The sequence below is a fragment of the Ixodes scapularis genome, unplaced genomic scaffold, assembly GCF_016920785.2.
Source record: "Ixodes scapularis isolate PalLabHiFi unplaced genomic scaffold, ASM1692078v2 PGA_scaffold11__112_contigs__length_91849675, whole genome shotgun sequence".
Taxonomy (NCBI): Eukaryota; Metazoa; Arthropoda; class Arachnida; order Ixodida; family Ixodidae; genus Ixodes; species Ixodes scapularis.
The window spans coordinates 31,434,687-31,454,645 of record NW_024609837.1 but is presented as its reverse complement, the minus strand read 5'-3'; positions in this window follow the sequence as shown (position 1 = coordinate 31,454,645).

Sequence of the window (19,959 nt, the reverse complement as noted above, 5' to 3'; positions counted from 1 at the left end):
GTTGCGCACACTACAAACATCAGGTCAACATATATTGAACGCATACACAGGCATCGCACATACAAACATCAATACAAAAGCACACTACCCCGATCAGTACTAGCGAACCCTGCGTTTCCGTCTTTTATAGTGGTCGTTTTGAACGTGCGGAATTTTTCGGTGACTCCCTAAGCAAAAAAAAATATTCTGAACATGTTCATTTTTTTCCAGCAATGTCATACATCTGAGGCTATTTTTAATGGTTCAGGGGATGAATCTCTTATTAAAAAGAAGACGCTCAATCATGCCATAATTATTTGAAAGCCAATAAATCGAGCCGCTCCAATGTGGTTCCAAGCCATGAGTTTGTTTTCCCGCATGGCCCTTCGTAGCCAGTATTTATATTGTAGTGTTCGTTTTTCTATTTGTGCTGTTCGCGCAAAGCTGCAATTGCCGTCTTGAATTAATCTCTGTAGAGCGGATATCCACTCAGCTGGAAGTGATGCTTCACGGGCACAGAAATCGCTTTTCGATCAACTTGAATGCAGTCAAAGCCGCGACTTCCGACAACTGTTAAGTGTACGGAGCTGCGCCGTTGCGAGCTCGAAAACTTCTAGCGCTCATCCCAGCGCGCCACTTAGAGGGCAGTTTCTACAGGAACCGTAATATATTTAAACAGTAAAATAAAGGATAGCGTTTTTTTTTTTCGATTTTGCCTGTCTTTTTTTTTTATACTAAACTTCCATTATAAATATACGTACTTTCCGTCATACTTTCGTAGTGTTGTCTTTTCCCCAGAGCGCAATCGCTCTCGGGGACCGACAGTCACATTGGCCACTGTACGATAGGAGCTTACCGTTCAGACCACATCCACACGTCGATCGACTGCACCTAATCCCTCAAGTGGTTTTAAACTCTTTAATGTAAAGCGGAATGTCATCCTGCGACACCCCGGCCCCTCCGATAACGGCCCGACCAGCGGCATCAATGCCCGACAGTTTACGTCATCTCATCTTGTTGTTACGCCACTGATACGCGAACACACGGTCACATCGGCGATAATTCCAGTCTTCTGTTCACAACCCACAACACTGCCATCACGATGTCGCTGACACGAAGAAATACAGAACCACGTTGACGATGTTGCTGACACGCAGAAGAATCACGTTGAACGCCGGTTGGCACTCGGCACGGGACAACGGAACCGAACTCAGCACGAAAGGCACCCAGGCAGCCGGCAGGAAAACCTGCCTTCCTTGGACGCAGTTCCCACGATTTCCATAACGTCGAAAACTTCGACACAGTTCCTCGTGGTTTCGCTGCTGTAGTTCCGCGTGTGTCCCGCAAATTGGAGACGGCCGTCTTACCCAGTGTATGTAGCACTGCTGGCACTGCTCCGGAACTTCGCTGTTTCTAGCGGCTTCGTTAGCTCATTTGATAAAATTAGTGGTAAAAACGTCAATGCAACCGAAATGTTCTGCACGTTTGGACTAGAAGACGGAATTACAGGCGGCCTTCGCTGCCGCTGAAGCTCAATCAACTCAACATTAATTTATTAAACAACGTGCGCGATGTGCTCGAAAAACGAAACCGAAAGAAGATGGGTCGGGAGGGCGAAAGCTTTCTCCGGTCTGCCTGGAGGAGGAAAACGTCTCGGAGAATAATAAGGACTTTAATTTTCCTTTCATCGGTCTGGGTTTGTTTATGTGTGTTTTGGTAAACAAAAATAAAAGAAAAACTTTACAAAAAAAAGGAAAAAAAAAGAAAACCACTTTCCTGGGGATCGAACCGTTGACCACTTGGTCAGTAGCGCGATGTTCTACCCCTGCGCCAACTGAACAAGGAGGAACTCACTCTCCTCCTTTCATCTGAACTGTCGTTCCTCCCTTCTCTGGGCAACTTGTCCGCAACAAGGAGGAACAGTCGCTTTTGCTACCTTTCTCCTCCCTTTTTTCTTAGAGTGTAACGCGGGGCAAACCACCACCATCTCACCACGAAAACCACCAGAGAAAAAACTCAAAAACGCCGACGCCACGATTTATCACCGCGCGCCCGGTGACCAAGACATGAAAACGAGGACGTTAGAAATGACCCCGTCGGCGGTAATAGCTGCCCAAAATCCTGTTCACCTTCACAGCTAACAGAGAAGTAGTCACCAACAACGTTCACAACTCGTCCTACCCATGGGTGACGAAGCTTTCGAAAAAAGCGGCCTTAGCTCAAAATCCAACACGCGCGCCGGAGACTCCCCGCCTTCACCCATGACGCAAGAACGCCACATAGTCACATTGCGCCCAAAGACCAAGACACACGTCACAACTCTCCCAAAAAGAGGGGTAATGGAGGCCATCACCGCCTCCGTCAAGCTCACACCGAGCGCGGTCTTCATTAAAACCAGGGTGGCCAGATGGGGCCGAGCGAATAAGCGAATAGTCGTTCCCAATTAAGCCCAAAAAAAAGCGGCGTGACCTTCGTGAAGAAGCCCAAAACAAGCGGAAGTTCATTAAATGTGCACATTCTTGAAAACAGTTTGTTAATAATAAAACGACAAAGAGAACTGGCTCAAATACGAAGGCGAACTCGCTCGAATACGAAATAAGCGTGCCATGTTACCGTTCGCCATATAGTGGCATGGCACGCTGAGTAATATGTTATAGCTTGAGCTCCAGTTTTGGTATCGTTCTTGGAGGCGACGACTTGTTGAAGCCCATGGTAGTCAAACGTGCACTGGAAAGTGGCCGAGAGTTCCTCACGTGTTTTTCTGTTGCTATGTGCTGAACGAGGTCGCCATGATGAGCGCGGATCTCGCACTTGCAGTACTTGCACGCTGCATTTTTATCGTCTCTGGTGACTGGGCATAGCCAGTCCTTAAGCTGTGTTTCCTTTTCCCACTCTTCACAATGTCGTTTGCCATACTTCGACCACTTCGAAGCCATTTTGCGCAGAATACAATGGCAACTAGACACGACGACCGCAACTGCCGACTGGTAAGATGGGCAAGGTGCTTAAACATTTGTGAATGAATAGTAATAGTTTTGTATTTTGTGACGGTCGGTAGCTTGCGCCACTACGCCAAACGGTCATGCTGTTTTTCGCTTTTTTGACGACAAATGCGCTGTCAGTGAGCACGCGACGAGCACTAAAATAACAATATTTGCAGGAAAACCCCGAATAAGCCCAAAAAACGCGACAAGCGACTAGAAAAATCTACCAGCGACTCGGTGAAAAAAGAAGCCCAAATCTGCTTATAATAAGCGGAACTGGCCACCCTGATTAAAACCATCAAGAACACTAACACAAAAACCGCCATTCTAAACTCCCAGGCCACCGCCCAAACCCTGCTTGGCGTTACCGAAATCCATACCGCTGGGAAACACCCTCTACCCATCCAGACGTACGAGCCAGTCGGCGACAACCAAATCCGTGGTGTCATCTATGGCATCGACCAGGCAGAACACAATGTTTCACTGATGGCAGACCTGGAGACTGAGGGATCAGTGGTTGTACCAGCTTGGCCGATGAGCAGGGAAGGCAATACTGCACTCATCACCTTACAGGGAACCCATCTACCCAGACACGTCTGGTACAGGACTAGCGTACTGCAGGTATACCCGTACAGGGCACGAGCTGTGACCTGCAACAACTGTCATAAGATCGGCCACAAGCCGGCAACCTGTCCTAAGCCCCAGGTCTGCTCCACGTGCGGCAAGCCCACCGAAGAGACCATGGACGACCAAGGAAACGTGACCTGCCCTTCCCCCATCGCTTTCTGCTAAATGTGCTGAAAAAATGGACACCTGGCTACACACAAATACTGCCCAAGGAGACTCGATATTGTCCGCAGAATTTAAAAGGCGGAGCTACGGCGCGCCACTTCTCCGGGGTCTCAGGACAACCCAGAGCTCATCCGACAAGAGTAGCGCAAGAAGCGGGAGGCGGTCAACGGCCCGCGCTCCAGCTCACTCCTCCTACAACGACGTATACCATCGACCCTGCCTTGCTGTTCCAGCTCTTCACGGCCATCGCTGCTCAGATGGGCACTGCCGTGCAGAACAATCCTGACCCCCCAGCATAAACGTAAGCGTTACTCAGTGGAACTGCTGAGATGTGCGGCTACATGCCGGAGAACTCAAAGCCAAGCATCATAACAAACCAGAGGAACGCCCTGCAGGGAGTATATTGCACCACCGTCAAGCTGACGGGCCATACGTCCTACGCAAATCCCTCGATACCGTCCGTTAGGGTTGGCCAGTTCGGAGGCCGTGAAGGACAAGCCATGGTCTACCTCAAGACACACTGGCGGCAGCACAAGATCGACCTTCAACAATGGTGCACGGAACATCAGGAAGTGGTAGCCGTCCGAACCACCCAGCAAGACATTCCTGTCATCCCAGTGTCCACGTATCACCGACCTCGGGCTTCCGTCAAGGAACCCAGGGACTTCGAATGGATTGCGCACCTCGACGGCCTTTACCCGAAAAAGCAGAAGATAGTCGGGGAGTCGGGGGAGACTTCAGCCTCCATCACACAGCATGGGGCTACGCCCAGGACGCCTCGGCAGGCCAAAATCATTTGGATGAGATGACCTACCCCCGCTACAGCCTGATAAACACCGCAGGCATGAAAACACAGCTGAGCTGCAACGCTCAGAAGAAACACACCTTCCCAGATCTCACCTGGACACAGTCCACACGCCAACCACACCAGGGAGCCGGAGGCCAACGCTCGCTGGAGCGGTCACCTGCTCATCAGGATAGTCCTGGCTCTCAACGGATCGGCGGCCTCCAAGCCTGGGGAAACGGTTCGCACATGTCGTGAACTGTGATCTATACCGTAACCAATTCCAAAGCAGCACAGCACCAACGGTCTGCGAGTCCATGAAGGAGACCCTCCTGGCCGCGACCACGAAGAAACAAATAAAACTCAACACCCCCCCCCCCCCCCCCCCCCCCCCCCGGACATTCACCTGTTGAATCTCTGGGCTCGGCGGCTGAGGGCTCTACAACGCTACAGAAGAGGCCCGAAAAACCCGAGAGCCCTGAGGGAGGTCGCAAAAGCCACGGTAGCTGCCCGGAAATATGCGGTTCAGCTCGATCGGCAAAAGTGGCTGGAATTCAGTGCCTCGCTCTCGGAAAAAACATCCGCTCGAAAACTATGGGCAGACAGCAGAGCCATGCTGCGCAAAACAAGGGATCGCGCAGCTACCCTCACGCTCGCACTCCCGACAAACAAGACGGTTGAAACACTGGCGCAAAAGGCTGGAGACACGCTCTTCCCCCAGCCAGCGGTGACCAGCACCCCGCCGGCTGTGGGAGCCCCATACAAAAAGGTAAAAGTCAACGAGAAGGACCCTATTAACCAACCTTTCACCAGAGGAGAAATGGAGGAGGCTTTGCACCTCGGAAAGCCGAACGACTCTCCAGATCCGGACGGAATCACCACCGCCATGCTCTGAAGCCTTCCCGAAGCCGCAAAAACTCGGCCTCTTTAAGACATTGAAGAATTATGGCGCACAAACATCATTCCAGTGCAGTGAACACACTCCACTGTTATTCCAATTCCTAAGCACGGCAAGAAACCGACCAACGTAGCCAACTTTCGTCCAATCTGTCTCACCTCCTGCGCCTGCAAGCTAGTGGAGAGAATGCTACTTGGTCGCCTCTCCTGGCATCTGGAGCGGATGAAAGCCCTTCATCCGACGCAGACAGGATTCAGAACTGGCCTGAGCAAGCAGGAAAGCCTCATCCTACTCTCCAAACATCTCATACCAAAGCCCATTTCACAGAAATTTAAGATCAGAACTGTCGTCGGCGATCGATGTCAAAAAAGCCTTCGACAGCGTCCCACACTGGGCAATTGTCCAAGAGGCGCGCGCCCTCGGCATTGAAGGCCGCGCCCTAAATTTCATGAAGTTTTTCCTCGAGACTCGCACCTTCGCGGTTCGGATCGGCAAACACCAGGCAGCGCCAAGACCGAACAAAGTAGGAATTCCACAAGGATCAGTCCTGTCCCCACTCATCTTCATTTTGGCCATGGCGCGTCTCCCCAGTTGACTGCAACAGGTATCCAACCTATACCTCACCATCTATGCGGACGACGTTTATTTCTGTACAGTGCGCGGCGACGTTCTGCAACAACAACGCATCCTCCAATGGGGGATCAACATCGTGACAAGTCAGCTACAAAGCATAGGATTAACCGCCTCGCCTGATAACACAACGTGCCCCTAGGCGTAGTCACATCCCCTAGGCGGAAGAGGGACGCGAACATCAGCTCAACTCTTCACTTGACTCTAGCTGGCCAACCGATCAGATCAGCGCCTGAGGTACGCATCCTAGGACTTCGATTTCACGAGGATGGTACCGCAGAGGTTTGGCTAACAATGGTCACCCAACAGTGCCAGGCAGCACTAAACGTCATTAGAAGGATTAGCGGCACCAGAGGAGGCGCTGACGAGGAAGTTGCTACGGTGCCCCCACTACCGACTTACCAACACACAGTGGAAAAAACTGGAAATCCTTACCTACAACGCAGCTCGAATTTTCACTGGCCTCCCCCGATATACTCCGCTAGACAAGCTCAAGTCACACACGAAGCTCGACACGGCTCGAGAAACCGTAGAGGAGAGAGCACGAGCTCATCTCAAGCGACTCCAACACTCAGCCTCCGGACGACAAATCCTAGAGATGATCGTCTCGGATATCAAAACCCTTCCCCCTCTCCCTGAGCTTGACCCCCCCTGGAGCGACGACGTGTGCATCGTGGACGACCCACCGGAACCAAGGGGAGCCGGGTACCAATCGGTTTTGTCGTTGTTTTGCATGAGGAGGTTACCAGAACACAAATATTGCTTTGCATTTTTACAGGACTTCCAGAAACCGGGTCAATGTGTACCAGACTTGTACGTAGTTCAACTGCGCCACTCAAGTTACTGTAGTTTAACTACTTTTCTGAGTAGCTTAGTAACTTTCAATTACATTTCTAATTCAGTAATTAGTAGTTTACGTTACTTACTTTTTCCAATTAACTTCTACTCAAATTACAAATAACTTTTCAATTTTAATGGTAGATTTGCCTACCAAGAAACATTCCTGCCAAAAAATATACGATTTGGGAAGATCAGCTGATATTTGCAAAGAAGGGTACGCATCTGGTGTAGGCAGGAAAGGGGGGGGGGGGGAGAATGGTTTGGAGGGTCTGAAACCCCCAAACATTTTCACGAGCCCCCCACTGCACCCATTGCAACAACCCTGCTACGAAGCGCGGAGAGCAGACAGATACTTTGCAACTGAGGACGAGTAACTTCGGGATTAGAGCCTAAGACTGGCGTTCGTTTGCGTCTCGAAGCTGAAGGAGTCTTGACGCATTTCATGAAAGCGCTTGTTCCCGCTTCTTCAAAACGTAGAAACTCTCGCCCACTACGGGTGTACACATGTATCCTCACTCAAAGGAAGCAACAAAATGCAGCACCCGCACTGAAGCTCATCTGGTGCTCCCGTTGTTCGTGCCGTACTTCAAGAATCGCCTCCTAACGGGCAACGTAAAGGTGACCTTTTTGCGTTGTCTTTCCTTCTAAAACTCAGAATATAAAGGTCTTCCAAGATTCGAAGATGGTTCGAGAAACCTCAGTAAATTCCCCAACCGTTTTTACAGAAAGAAAAATTATAAACAAGCAGTGTTGGAGAGTACATTAAGTACATGGTACTTAACGTACTATTTTAAGAAGGTCTATAAACCTTGTACTTTACTTGAAGTACATTACGTAAGTATGTACTTGTACTTTACCAAAGTGCTTATTGTGTTACTTTCCGCGGAAAGTTCAACTTTCGAATTAAAAAACAGCGCGGAAAGACGAGGACCAGACAAAGAAGTGACACGGACGTAGCGCTGCGTCCGTGTACAGCGCTACGTCCGTGTCACTTCTTTGTCTGGTCCTCGTCTTTCCGCGCTGTTTTTTTAATTCCGAAGTATGTACCAACTCGCCCAAGCCTCAACTTTATCAACTCCCGACTTTAAAGTACATTCCCCAAATTCGAAAACAAAAAATGGAGTATCGTCTTGTGAAAAAGCACTATCGTCTAATGAAACGTAATCTGGTCATTTCTTTGAGTGAGTAATAGCGGCAGTAAGACCGATACAAAGAAGTGCCTTATGGGTTTATTGTTAAATACTTCATCAGCAAGAGTAAAGCAACTAATATGTGGCGACTTGACCTAATCCAATATTTGCCGCCATTTTCGAAAAAAAAAACAAAAACTGATGCACCTCCGATTACCCCTTGTGCTTCAATCTCACCTGTAATTTTTTGCATGAATTCTTATTTATCACGAACTCCTGTCAGAGTGCTTTCTCTTCAAGAAATTGCCGCATTTTTTCACCCCTTCCTCGCCCTTGTTTAAAATCGGCGATGTCCTCCTATCTTTCTCTACTCCCGTTACGGCAATTCTGTATATTTAGCGTTCTGTAAATTCAAGAATACGAAAATATGGCAAAGCATTTTTGAAGGGCTAATCGGACAGATCTGTGAAAAGTAGAAGAAAAATTAAGATGGCCTTAATGTCAAACTAATTTTCCTGTTCTTGCAAAATCAGTAACCTGTCTACATTTGAGTCTTTTTTTTTAGAAAGGTTATCGTTTTTACGTTCAATGATAATTTATGCGAATATTGAACAAACGCGTACAAATCACGTTAAACAAATTGAATATCCAGCCTTTTAAGATCCGGATCTATAAAGCTCTGAATCGCTTAGTAATCGATAAGACATGTTTACCTCCTTTTATCTTATTTAGAGTCTCTGCACAAAAATATTAAACCTAAGGCGACAACAGTTCTTTTATAAATATTCAAAGGGACGGTTCGCAAAAAAGTCGCAAAAATGTGAGCGTATACCGACAGTGACTTTGTGCGTTTTTTTCCTCAAGAAAAATTTTGTTTTCCGCGAAAAAACATTTGAATATGTTTTTGCGGTTGCGCAAGTAAAATATATCTTTTGTTAAAAAAAAATGTCAACCGGACATGGTCGTTCGATCCTATCTGAAAACGCCCAAAACAAACAATATCACACAATCGAAATTCCTTTTTTTTTTCAGCATCTTTATTTTTTTTTTTTGCGTTGTGTGGCTTTTGAAGGCGTCAAATCTATTGGCGCTCACAGGCGGCGCAGGTTTTTCTTATTTTTTTTTTTTTATCTTATCTGAAAACCCGCAGCTGTGAACCGCGCTTGAGATGTTTATGTCCCCGGCTTTAAGGCTAGGAGTGGAGAAATATGCTGAACAAAGCTGTACAGAAACTGATTCTATATCATTTTACCGCCGAGGTTGTAGGCTGATTGGTTTAGAAAGTCGCTCCGGTTGCTTCCTTTACGTCACGTGGACGGGGACGCTACACGCCGGCTGTTGAAACAGGCACCGCGAAGCATGGCACAAAGTGGCACCCCTCGATCGCTCCGGCCCATGGGCATTTTTGGGTCGGTTGTACGATAATGTATGAGGCATTGTTCCTTCAAAACTACCGTCCGCCTCTCTGCTGCCAATTTGTCTTTTCCTGACTACCCCGTAGCATTTGTACGCTTTTTTTAATAATAATGGAATTGTGAAGAACGGGTATGTGCACACCCCATTTATGGCAACCGCGTTAGCGTCGATTTGGCCATATTTCTCGCTTTATAAGTTCAAAGCCACAAACATATTGCATTATGTTTTTGCAGATTCTGTTAGTACATATTATCAACGTTGATTTCGGAGAGATTAAAGAATATTATAGATGGTCTTTTTGTTTTAAAATGATTTTCGAGATACTGCATATTTACGTAAATGTCCATGTGTGAGCGATTCTTGTAACTTCTCCCGTTTGTTAGGACAATAATATTTCATGCAAAGGTGAGCTATATACAGGGTAACACGCTGGCAAAGTTTGAAGACCTTAGCTTTCATGGATAAGAAGAAAACAAATCTTTAATCCAGGGTGTTATTGCGCATTGTGCCGTATTTGCGATTTTGTTTCTCAAAATAACAACCGTGATAGTTGGGGATTAATACTTTTTTACAATCGTTTTTATGCCTAATTTGTCAGTAAATATTTCTAAACCCGTAGCCAGAACAGTTTTTTGGGGGGAAGCCCCCGAAATGGCAACATCGCGCGATATGCAAAACGCGCACGTGACTCAGAGGGTGCTTGCACCTCTTTTTCATATAGTTTTTTTCTTTACAAAACAAAGATTGGTTTTAATTTTCTGGGAATCAAGCAAGCAAAATATATTTCTCATCAAACTTAAAAATGGTCACCGGACATGGTTTTTCAATCTTATCTGAAACGCCCAGCTGTGAACCGCGCATGACATGTTTGTGTCCCCGGTTTTAAGGCTAGTAGCAAAAAAAATATACTGAACAAAGCTGTTCAGAAACTGATCCTAGGGATGGCTACTTACTTTCCAATATGACCGCGGTGGAAGCCGCTCCGAACTTTCTGAGTGTAGCAAAATGGCGATCGCAAAGTTCCTTGAGGACAAAAAGTAAGTAGCGAAACAAAACAAAAAAAGAAAGAAAACATATACGACTGCATGTTTGGAAAAATACTATCCGCTTTTACCGCATTGCAAAATTAAACTGAGCATTGTCGGAAGTTCAGATTATTCATAACCTGAAAAGCCACGTGGTAGCAGATCGGTTATCAATAAATCAATATAAAAACGGCACTTCGAAAAATTCGCGAAATATCGAGCTCACGAAAATAAAGTCGTTTACAGTATACGAGTATACGGGGACATTTTCAATGCTGGCCTAAGTCCCTGTAGCAAGCACTTCGTCATATTTATAATAGGGGCCTTTTCATACAAAACATAATGATAGTCGGCATTTTCACAAGATTCATAAATGGATGAAAATGAACGCGGTAAAATTTGCACGCAATATAGTCGTCTCTACCAGCCAACTCAAAATTTAAATGGTCCTTGAAAAGCAAAACGCTGGAGTTTTTCGTTCCTACCAGTAGCTTGAGCTGAAATACAACTATTGTGCGACTTGTAGGAAAACAGTGGAAACGAGATGAAAGGAATCGGAAATGTTTAATTTGTTGGGGATCAGAAATGTTTCCGTTCTTTCCGCACTCGGCGCGTCTTTCCACGCTTAGCGCGGAAAGACGCGCTAAGCGTGGAAAGACGCTTAGCGCACACCAACGGTCTGGCGGACAACAGCTCAGAGCACGTGGAGCGAAAGCTCGCGCTGCAGAGGCCAGAAATTCTGGGCTCGATCCCCACCCCTGCCTGTTTCGATCTGGATGAGCATCGTACCGGCCTGCGGTCGTGCATCACTACTGCGTGATGCGCGTTAAAGGCCCCAGGTTAACAGTCGTACTGCACTGGCAAAATTTCTTATCTAGAGTGTAAACCAGTGTCGCCCCATCCTGGCAGACCGACCTTACGCTGTATAAATCACTAAACGTCCTATCAAAGTTTTTTTTTTTTTTTTTTGCTCGGTTTTGTTTTTGAGGCGCTTTTGAATACTGGGGCTGCTATTTTATTTATGTGAGACGCTGCCAATGAACTATGTAAAAAAGAAAAAAAAGAAAATTTCGTTTGTCAGACAAACGTCTGCAGCTAGCCTCCGGTCCAACAAAAGCGGCGGGCGGAGCCATAAGGCTAAAAATTTGATTTAATGAGAAGAAACGGCTTCAGCACTTTCTTTATCTGCCGGGACTCGCCGTACCTGCGATCTTGGGTAGAGATTTTATTGCAGGCGAAAACATGGCGCTCGACCTCCCTGGTCGTCTGGAAAACCAGGCGAACCTGACTCCGTTCACCAGACGATATAGAATGCACCACTGGGCCAACCTACGGAGCCTTCATGTGCGCTTTGCTAGGGTGGTGCCACCCTTTGTAACACCACTCACCGACAAACCAGCAGCCATTTTGGTCTCGGCGATAATCCGTGGGGCTTATAACCCTCCCGGAAACAAGCATCTTATCTCACAAGTTCGGAGCAGCGTTGTGGAACCCACGGAGGGAGGATTAGCATTTCCCCCCTTGGATGGGGGGACTGATGGCCACAAAGGCCACTTTCCGGCGCACGGGAAACGCACGGGGAAACAATGAGGAACAAAATGGCGGCGGGGGAAAGGGAAACAGGCAGTTGGCATCACTCTATGCGAAGCGCACATGAAGGCACTCTAGGCCAACCCTCCCAGCCGACTTCACCCAGCCCTTACCATCCGAAATCTCCGCTACCCTGCACAAGTGCCTGGGCAATGGCCTCGAAAAGAGACAGCTGAAAGACGTCCTGCGGCCGTTCTTTCCTATGTTCACAAAGCGACCAGGAAAGACAGACATCCTGCTGCCCCGCATTGAAACTGGTGACACACCGCCTTGGAGGTGCTATCCACGCCCGATCAGTGCGCACAAAAAAAAACACCTGGACGCAGCTCTTCAAAATATGCTTGACACCCGGCGCAGTACGTGAGTCAAAGAGGCCTTAAGTGTTCCCTCTCGTTCTCGCTCCGAAAAAAGATGGAGCTGCCAGGCTCTGCGTAGATTACAGACGGCTTAACGAAGTGTCAGTACGGGACAGTTACCCTTTTCCCAGCATTATGTCCGTAATGTACGCGCTCGGTAACGCGACGGTCTTAACCACGTTCGATTGCAGCCGTGGATTCCTTCAGATCGAGGTTCATCTCTTAGACAGGCAGAAAACCGGTTTTATTTGCCACAGGGGACTGTACGAGTTCACCCGCATGCTATTTGGCTTGTCCCACTCGCCAGCGAACTTTCAGCGCTTTATGAACGTCGTGCTCGGAAACGCAAAGTACGAATTCGCGATGACATACATGAACGGCGCTCTTGTTTTCTCGCGTACTTTCGATGATCATCTCAAGCACTTGACTATCGTGCTTGAGCGGATGCGGAACGCGAACCTAACAATCCACCCGGGGAAAGATCAATTGGCCAAGCCCAAAAATTAACCTCCTCAGATTTGTTGTACATAGCGGCACGCTCCGTCCCAACGAAGATACATTGCGGGCACTGAGTACTTATGCCTCGATTACGTAAGAAGTTTACAACGATATTTCGGAATGATTGCATTCAATAGGCATTTCCCTCCTGGTGCTTGGAGATTTTTCAGCCGCTTAATCGCTTTCTTCGAGAAGGCGTCAAATGGTGTTGGAGCAAACATAAACAAAGCGTATTCATATCCTTTTTAAAGGCAGTGACAAAAAACACGCGTCTGCACCTTCCCGACCTAAACCAACCATTTGTTTTGCAGACAGATGCAAGCGGAGCTGCTCTGGTGAAGTAACATGATGGTATACTTTGGACGGTTGCTTTCGCAAGTCAAACTCTCAGTTCCGTACAGCGAAACTACAGTGTTGAAATAAAATAAAAGAGAATGGTTTGCCATAGCGTATGCGTTAAAGCGATTTGACATGTATTTAGATGGCGCTACATTTCAAATTTATTGTAATTATTTAGCGTTGTTATGGTTGAACAGACTTGAGAACATTGCTGGTTTCCTCGCTCGTTGGGCACTTAAGCTACCACAATCCGACTACACTATTGTGTGTAGGCCGGCTACTACGAACCAGATTGCTGAGGCACTTCCCCGCGCTACTTTTCCTGAAAAGCTTTTGCAGAAAATTTTAGGCCTGGTTGTAGTCGTTAATGCAACACAGGGACTACCTGACCCACGGTAGGGAACACTGGTCTGAAGAGAGGATCTTTTCAAGACCCAGCACGATGATGGGCTCAGCCAACAAGTGACTACCTGCCAGGCGGCGACCAGCCCGGTACACAAATGGTGATGAACAGTTCGACTCCTACTTCTTGCTGGGTGACGGACTCCTGTTGCGCTACATCTCTCAGATCGATGACGACCTGAGTAGGTACGTGTTTCGAGCAGTGATACCTCGGAAGTTACGTAAGTCCTTCATCAGATACATGCGCAACGCTGCCCTAGCCGGACACAGCAGTGGGAGCAAAACTTACGATAAGTTGTCCCAGATTGCGACTTGGCCCTGCATGCGGCAAGATGTACTGATGTACGCGAGTAGTTGTCTATCATTCCAGAAACTGACGCCCCGTGGCATGAAGCCTGGTCAACCGCCAGGTTTCATTCAACCGCTCGTGAACCAGAGCCCTTGGCTGATCTCTTGATGCGACGTCATGGCTCCATTTCCACGTGGCCCGTGCGGAAACCAGTACTTGCTCGTAGTAACAAATCATTTTACCAACTGGGTAAAATTGCTCCCTTTACCAAAATTTAACTCGCAAAAAAAATATATGGGACTGTCTGCTTCAAGTTTTCGCACGTTTCGGTTTCCCGGCAAGTTTAATTTTTGATAATGCGACATATTTTATGAGAAACTGTTTGTCGATGCATGCGCGGTTGTGGGAATTTAACATAAACGGACTTAGCTGTATCATTGACAGGCAGTTATAACCGAAATAATAAATCAAAACCTTAAGATGATGCTTGTTGCTCATACGGAAATGCTCATACGGAAATACCGTGGTGCGTGTGGCGAAGGCCCAGAAATGTTCTTCGCCACACGCACCACGGTTAACCGGTCAACTGGCACCACCCCTGCCCAGCTCAATTTTTGCAGAGAGCTTGCTTGTCTCTCACAAACAGACTTTGTTCGACAGAGGTCAGGGCACAGGAACGCAGCTACACGAAGTTCGCAGACGACCCGCGAAAGCGTTTCTCTAACATTCTCAAAGAAGCCCGGGAGAACCTCGACGTTGGTAGACTGCAGCAGTCCGACCAGTACAACCAGAGACGCCAGAACGTACAGTTCGAGGTGGGAAACTTGATACTCAGGCGCCCTCACTCCCTTAGTGACGCGGCGAAAAGCTTTACGGCATCAGTGACCAACAGAGGGGATGGTCTATTCTGTGTAGGCAAAAAGCTTTCCCCGCTTAAATACACGCTAATTCGCCATACCAGTGGTGAGTCCACAGGACCAACACATCCCACCGACCTTAAGCAATTCCACATCCCGGAAGATGGTTTTTCGCAGGATCGGATCGAGGCCGACGACGGCCTTGTCCTGGACCCCCCTTACCACCACATAGGCGGTACAACCTGTGTCGTCGGTGACGGCTGAGAGAAAAGTCATGTAGCGGTGGACAAGATTATTTTTCTTTTCTACTTTCTTTCAAGATTCGATCGTTGCACCTCGTATAATATCCTACGGATCTGATCGCCTTTCTGAAAGGGGGGTAGGGGGGGGAGGATATTGCGCGGTTGTGTGCCCACCCCAGATCCCTTATATTTTTTATGCATTATAAAACGAGTGATTACACACGAAAGTAACCAATGACAATGCCTTCTTCTGATCCACGAAGATAGATCACAGTCAACGCCACCACCAGACCCGTCCATCTGGACGCCAGGGGTCTCAGTCACGTGGCGGTTCTAGTCACCGAGGGCGGCAACCGGCCAGGTCAACCCCACGGAACCGCGGCCAGTGGGCAAGACGTGCCAGGGCCAGCGGAAACGGTCTCTGCCGGTGATGCCGGGAACGGCCGCGAAGGTCGGTAGCGACTTGGACAGTACTCGTTGGGGCGCCTTCAAGGTAGGGGATCGGACTTGAGCTGGAGTGACCACACCAGGCCAGAGCGCGCCGGCCCCTCTGCTGCAGTACCTGAAACGTTCCGGGTACAAACGTTGGAGGAACGCCACCCCACCGAGCCGGCCGCGCATTACACTTTGGAGGAGACGCGCCTCTTTCGTCCACGCTGTGGGGTTCCTGAGATATGCCGGGCGGCCTCCTTCCGATGTACTCTGTACGGGGAGTTGGAAGACGCGGACCGGCATCGCGCGCATAAATCGTCTCGGGGACCTCGACCTGGAACGCGCCATAGCGCTCATACAGCGCCGCCGTCCACACTTCCTGCGACGACAACCATCACAACAACAACAACGACGACGATGACGATATGGTCATTGACATGCCGTACGCTCAGGAAGGGGGGGAGGGGGGGAGGGTCTGCCACCGTGCCCAGGGGCCGCTACCGACCGCCCAAAATCAACACCCGAAGCGTGCAATAGCGCATGAAGACTAGGCGTGAGAGGACATAAAAAGGGGACGCGCCCATGAAACAGGTAGGGCGGACCGAGAGCACGGATGCGTGTAGGTGAACGCCATGGCTGCGTTCACCAACACGCAGCCAACCTAACCATTCCTGTTATACTAATAAACGTAGTTTCTTGTTGTGGAAACCCTCGGCTTCGTGTTATTCCTCCGGCATGGGCATGCAGCAAGGCAACCCTTCCACAAACTCAATACTTTAATATTATGAACTGCCAAACAATCACCCCGAAATATTCTGAAAACATTCACTTCTGCAAGTGACACTGCTCCTTGAAAAAATGCCTGAAAAGAAAAAAAAATGTTTTTGAACAGTCTTGTTGGGACACGCGTGTAATAAAATAAATTGTACGCGAAAAAAAATTAGAGCAATATTGACGGCGAGAGATTTATTTGAAATCCTGCGTAACAAGTTCATGACGTCACGGGTCATTTCAAAATGACCATCTCGGTTGTAAAGGCGAAGCCGAGTCACCTCTCCTCCACGCGCTCGAAATGCCGAGAGAGAAAACAAGTGGAAAGGAGGTGACTGCCATCTAAATCATGTCACGCGCCGTCAATATTGCTCTATTTTTTTTTAATTATTTTTTTACACGCGTGTCTCAACCATATTATTAAAAAAAAAAACATCTCTTTTTTTTCATTTTAGAGCCTCTTTAAGTTCGCTGTTCTTCCGATCAACAGCTGGACGGGAACAACCTTGACTGCCATGTATTCAAATAGAGACCCTCATTTTCCTATCTTGGATCGTTTTTTTTTTTTTAATTGAAGATTAACCTACCACCAATACCAAAAAGTGTAAACATGGAATAGTACTGAGCGTAATTACTGAGCCTATCGAGCTAACCCAGGCGAAATAACCCAGGCGCTCACCCAAGTCAACCGCTGCACCTAACACTCCGGTGCAAAGCGGAGAAGCTCGACACGCGCGTGCTGGTGAGAGGCGGCACGGAGGCGTGCATCAGACATGATAATTAAATGATCTCATCAGGAGTAAAAGACCCTGGTGCTGTCTTATCATAGTAGCCGCCATTCTACAATTTGGCAATGTTTTCTCGCAACTTTTAGCCCCTGACATTGCCGACATTGCCTGGAAATTGAGACGATGTCGGCGATCAATCCGCCAACGCATCACCCAACATGCGCGGTTGACGAGCAATCTCAATACTTTGTTTCGCCTTAATTAAAAAAGCAGCCGCTGCTACGAGCCAATGGAACCAAAACACGTCAAAGCGCGACATCATGGCATTCGTTCATCTTCTTGTGCTTGGTCTTTCGTCGACTAAACGAACCAAGTGCATGTCCTGTGACTTGCGCTTTTATTGTGTGTTTGTGGTTGTATATGTTCAATTTTTCGACTGTACACTCACCTAAGGTAAAACAAACTATAAGGTGAGTACACTCTAAGTTAAATGCCGCTTACTTGACGACTTGAAAAAGTTTCCCACTTCCTGCGTACTCTATGCGGGCTAAACTTCCGTCCGCATCATCACCCTTCGGGGCTGTTTCCTCCTTAAACGGCCTTGTCGGCATCTTTACTAACAGAATAAAAAACGTCGTACTTTTTCCGGCTTTTTTTTTTTTCGATGGGAAAGCAACATGGCGAGTCTCTCAATCCATGATGATTGTTGGGCGAGTTGGTGCTGAAACTTTGATAACATGGCAGCGCATTTAGACACGGACGGGAGGGGAAAGTGTCCGGTTCTCCCCTCTCGTACGCTTCTAAAAGCGCTACCATGCCCTCAAAGCGTCTCTTGAACCACACCGTTTTCCCTCACTGACGGACTTAAAAGTGAGGATACCTCCCTTCACACCCTCTACGCTCCGAGTTCACTGCGAGTTCACTTTCCTACAGAACACGAATCGAGCCAATGGCACACAGTATCCATCTAATGTCAAACCTCGGAATGAGATTAGGGAAGAAAAAATGGGCCGAAATCTCTACAGCCACCACGCTGATTCTCAAAGAAAAGCGTTAGAAATGCGTTAGAATGCGTTAGAACGTTAAAAATCCGTTACAATTAGAAACCTCTCTTCTTCCAGGTGCAAGCAGATCCGGTCACTCAGTGCGTACATGAAGGACGCGCGCATGATGAGCGTGAAACGACAGAGCCATTTGGATGTGCATACACCCTGCGCTTACGGCCCGGTGACATGGTAAGACGACTGCGCGTCAAGAAGGGCATGGCAGGCCGAAGAACAAAACCGCAGCTCGTGTGCGACCACGGGTCTCCAGAGCCGGGGCAGGGGATCCAAGGAGGTCCAAAGCACGCACCCGAACCCCAGCCGCGTGACGTAACACCTAGCAACCGAGGTACAGTGGGGGACAGTGGAGCTAGGGCGTACCACGGTATTACTTCAGCTGCCGGCAGGGCGTCGCGGGGCGGCATATTCGGGTAGCCCAAGCGGTGTTAATAAAATAATGGTAAATAAGCGCCGAAAGAACATGGACCAAGAGTAGTATTCATTTATTTATTTATTTATTTATATACCTTAAGGTCTCCCGTAGGGGGTATTACATAAGAGGTGGCATACAATAAACATCAACAAAAGGGTACAAATGTCACAAAAGCAAATTATGCATATAAAATAAAATAAAACAAAAACGTCAAGACAATTAGTATGCAAACAAAAAAAAAAACAAAAAAAAAACAAAAAAATACCTAGAACGCGATTGCACGTATTAATTCTTTAAATTCTAATGAGTCATGAGTAGTTACAATGTTCTGGGAGAGCCCGTTCCAATCAGAGGCTGTACGTGAAAAAAAATGAGTTCTGAAATGTGGTGGTTCTTGCCTTTGGACTCTGTACATCAAGATTGTGACCCGTGCGACGGTTGCGGCGTACAGAAAGAACGATGTATGATAATCGGAGGCACGGGCTATAAAAAACATTTGTGAAAAAGAGATAACCTAGCTAAACGGCGGCGTTCAGAGAGGAGGGGGAGATTGGCACGGGTTCGAAGAGATGTGACGCTAGTAAAAGAAGAATAATCTGAGTAAATAAAACGTAATGCTCGACGCTGAACTGATTCGATGTTATTGATGAGGTAGGCTTGGTGCGGATCCCAGATAGCAGATGCGTATTCCAGTTTTCAAATTGCTTCTTAAAAAACCTAGAGAGTGATTAGCAGAAGATATGTTGTGACTGATATGAGTAGCCCAGGAAAGATCGGATGTAAGATGAACTCCGAGATACTTGTAAGAATTAGTTTTTTCCAAAGGAACGCTGTTAAGGGAGTAGGAAAAGATAGAGGGTTTAGAGCGACGTGTAAACGACACAAGCTTGCACTTATTGACGTTGAGACACATCTGCCATGTATTGCACCATGCTTGGATGCGGTTGAGGTCATCTTGGATGAGTACGTGATCTGGTGGGTTAGTCACTTGGCGATAGATGACACAGTCGTCAGCGAAAAGACGAACATGCGATGTTATTGATATAGGCATGTCATTAATGTAAATTAAAAATAGAAGGGGTCCGAGGACCGATCCTTGAGGAACACCGGAAATGACTGGAGCAAAAGAAGATGATGACTGGTTAGCGGTAACAAGTTGCTGTCTGTTAGTTAAAAAGTTAATGATCCAGTTCAGAATCGAGGAATCTAAGTTGAGTTTAGAAAGCTTGTATATGAGTCGTCTATGAGGAACCTTATCAAACGCTTTGGCTAAGTCCAGGAAGATAGCGTTAGTCTGAATGTTTGAATCAAGGTTAACATGTATGTCATTAGTAAACGATGCAAGTTGAGTTTCACATGAAAAATCTTTTCGAAAGCCGTGCTGGGATGGGTTGATAAAACAGTTGTCTGACATAAATTGAATGATGTTAGTGTAGATGATATGCACCATTAGTTTGCATGATACGCTTGTTAGGGAGATGGGTCGATAGTTAAATGGGGA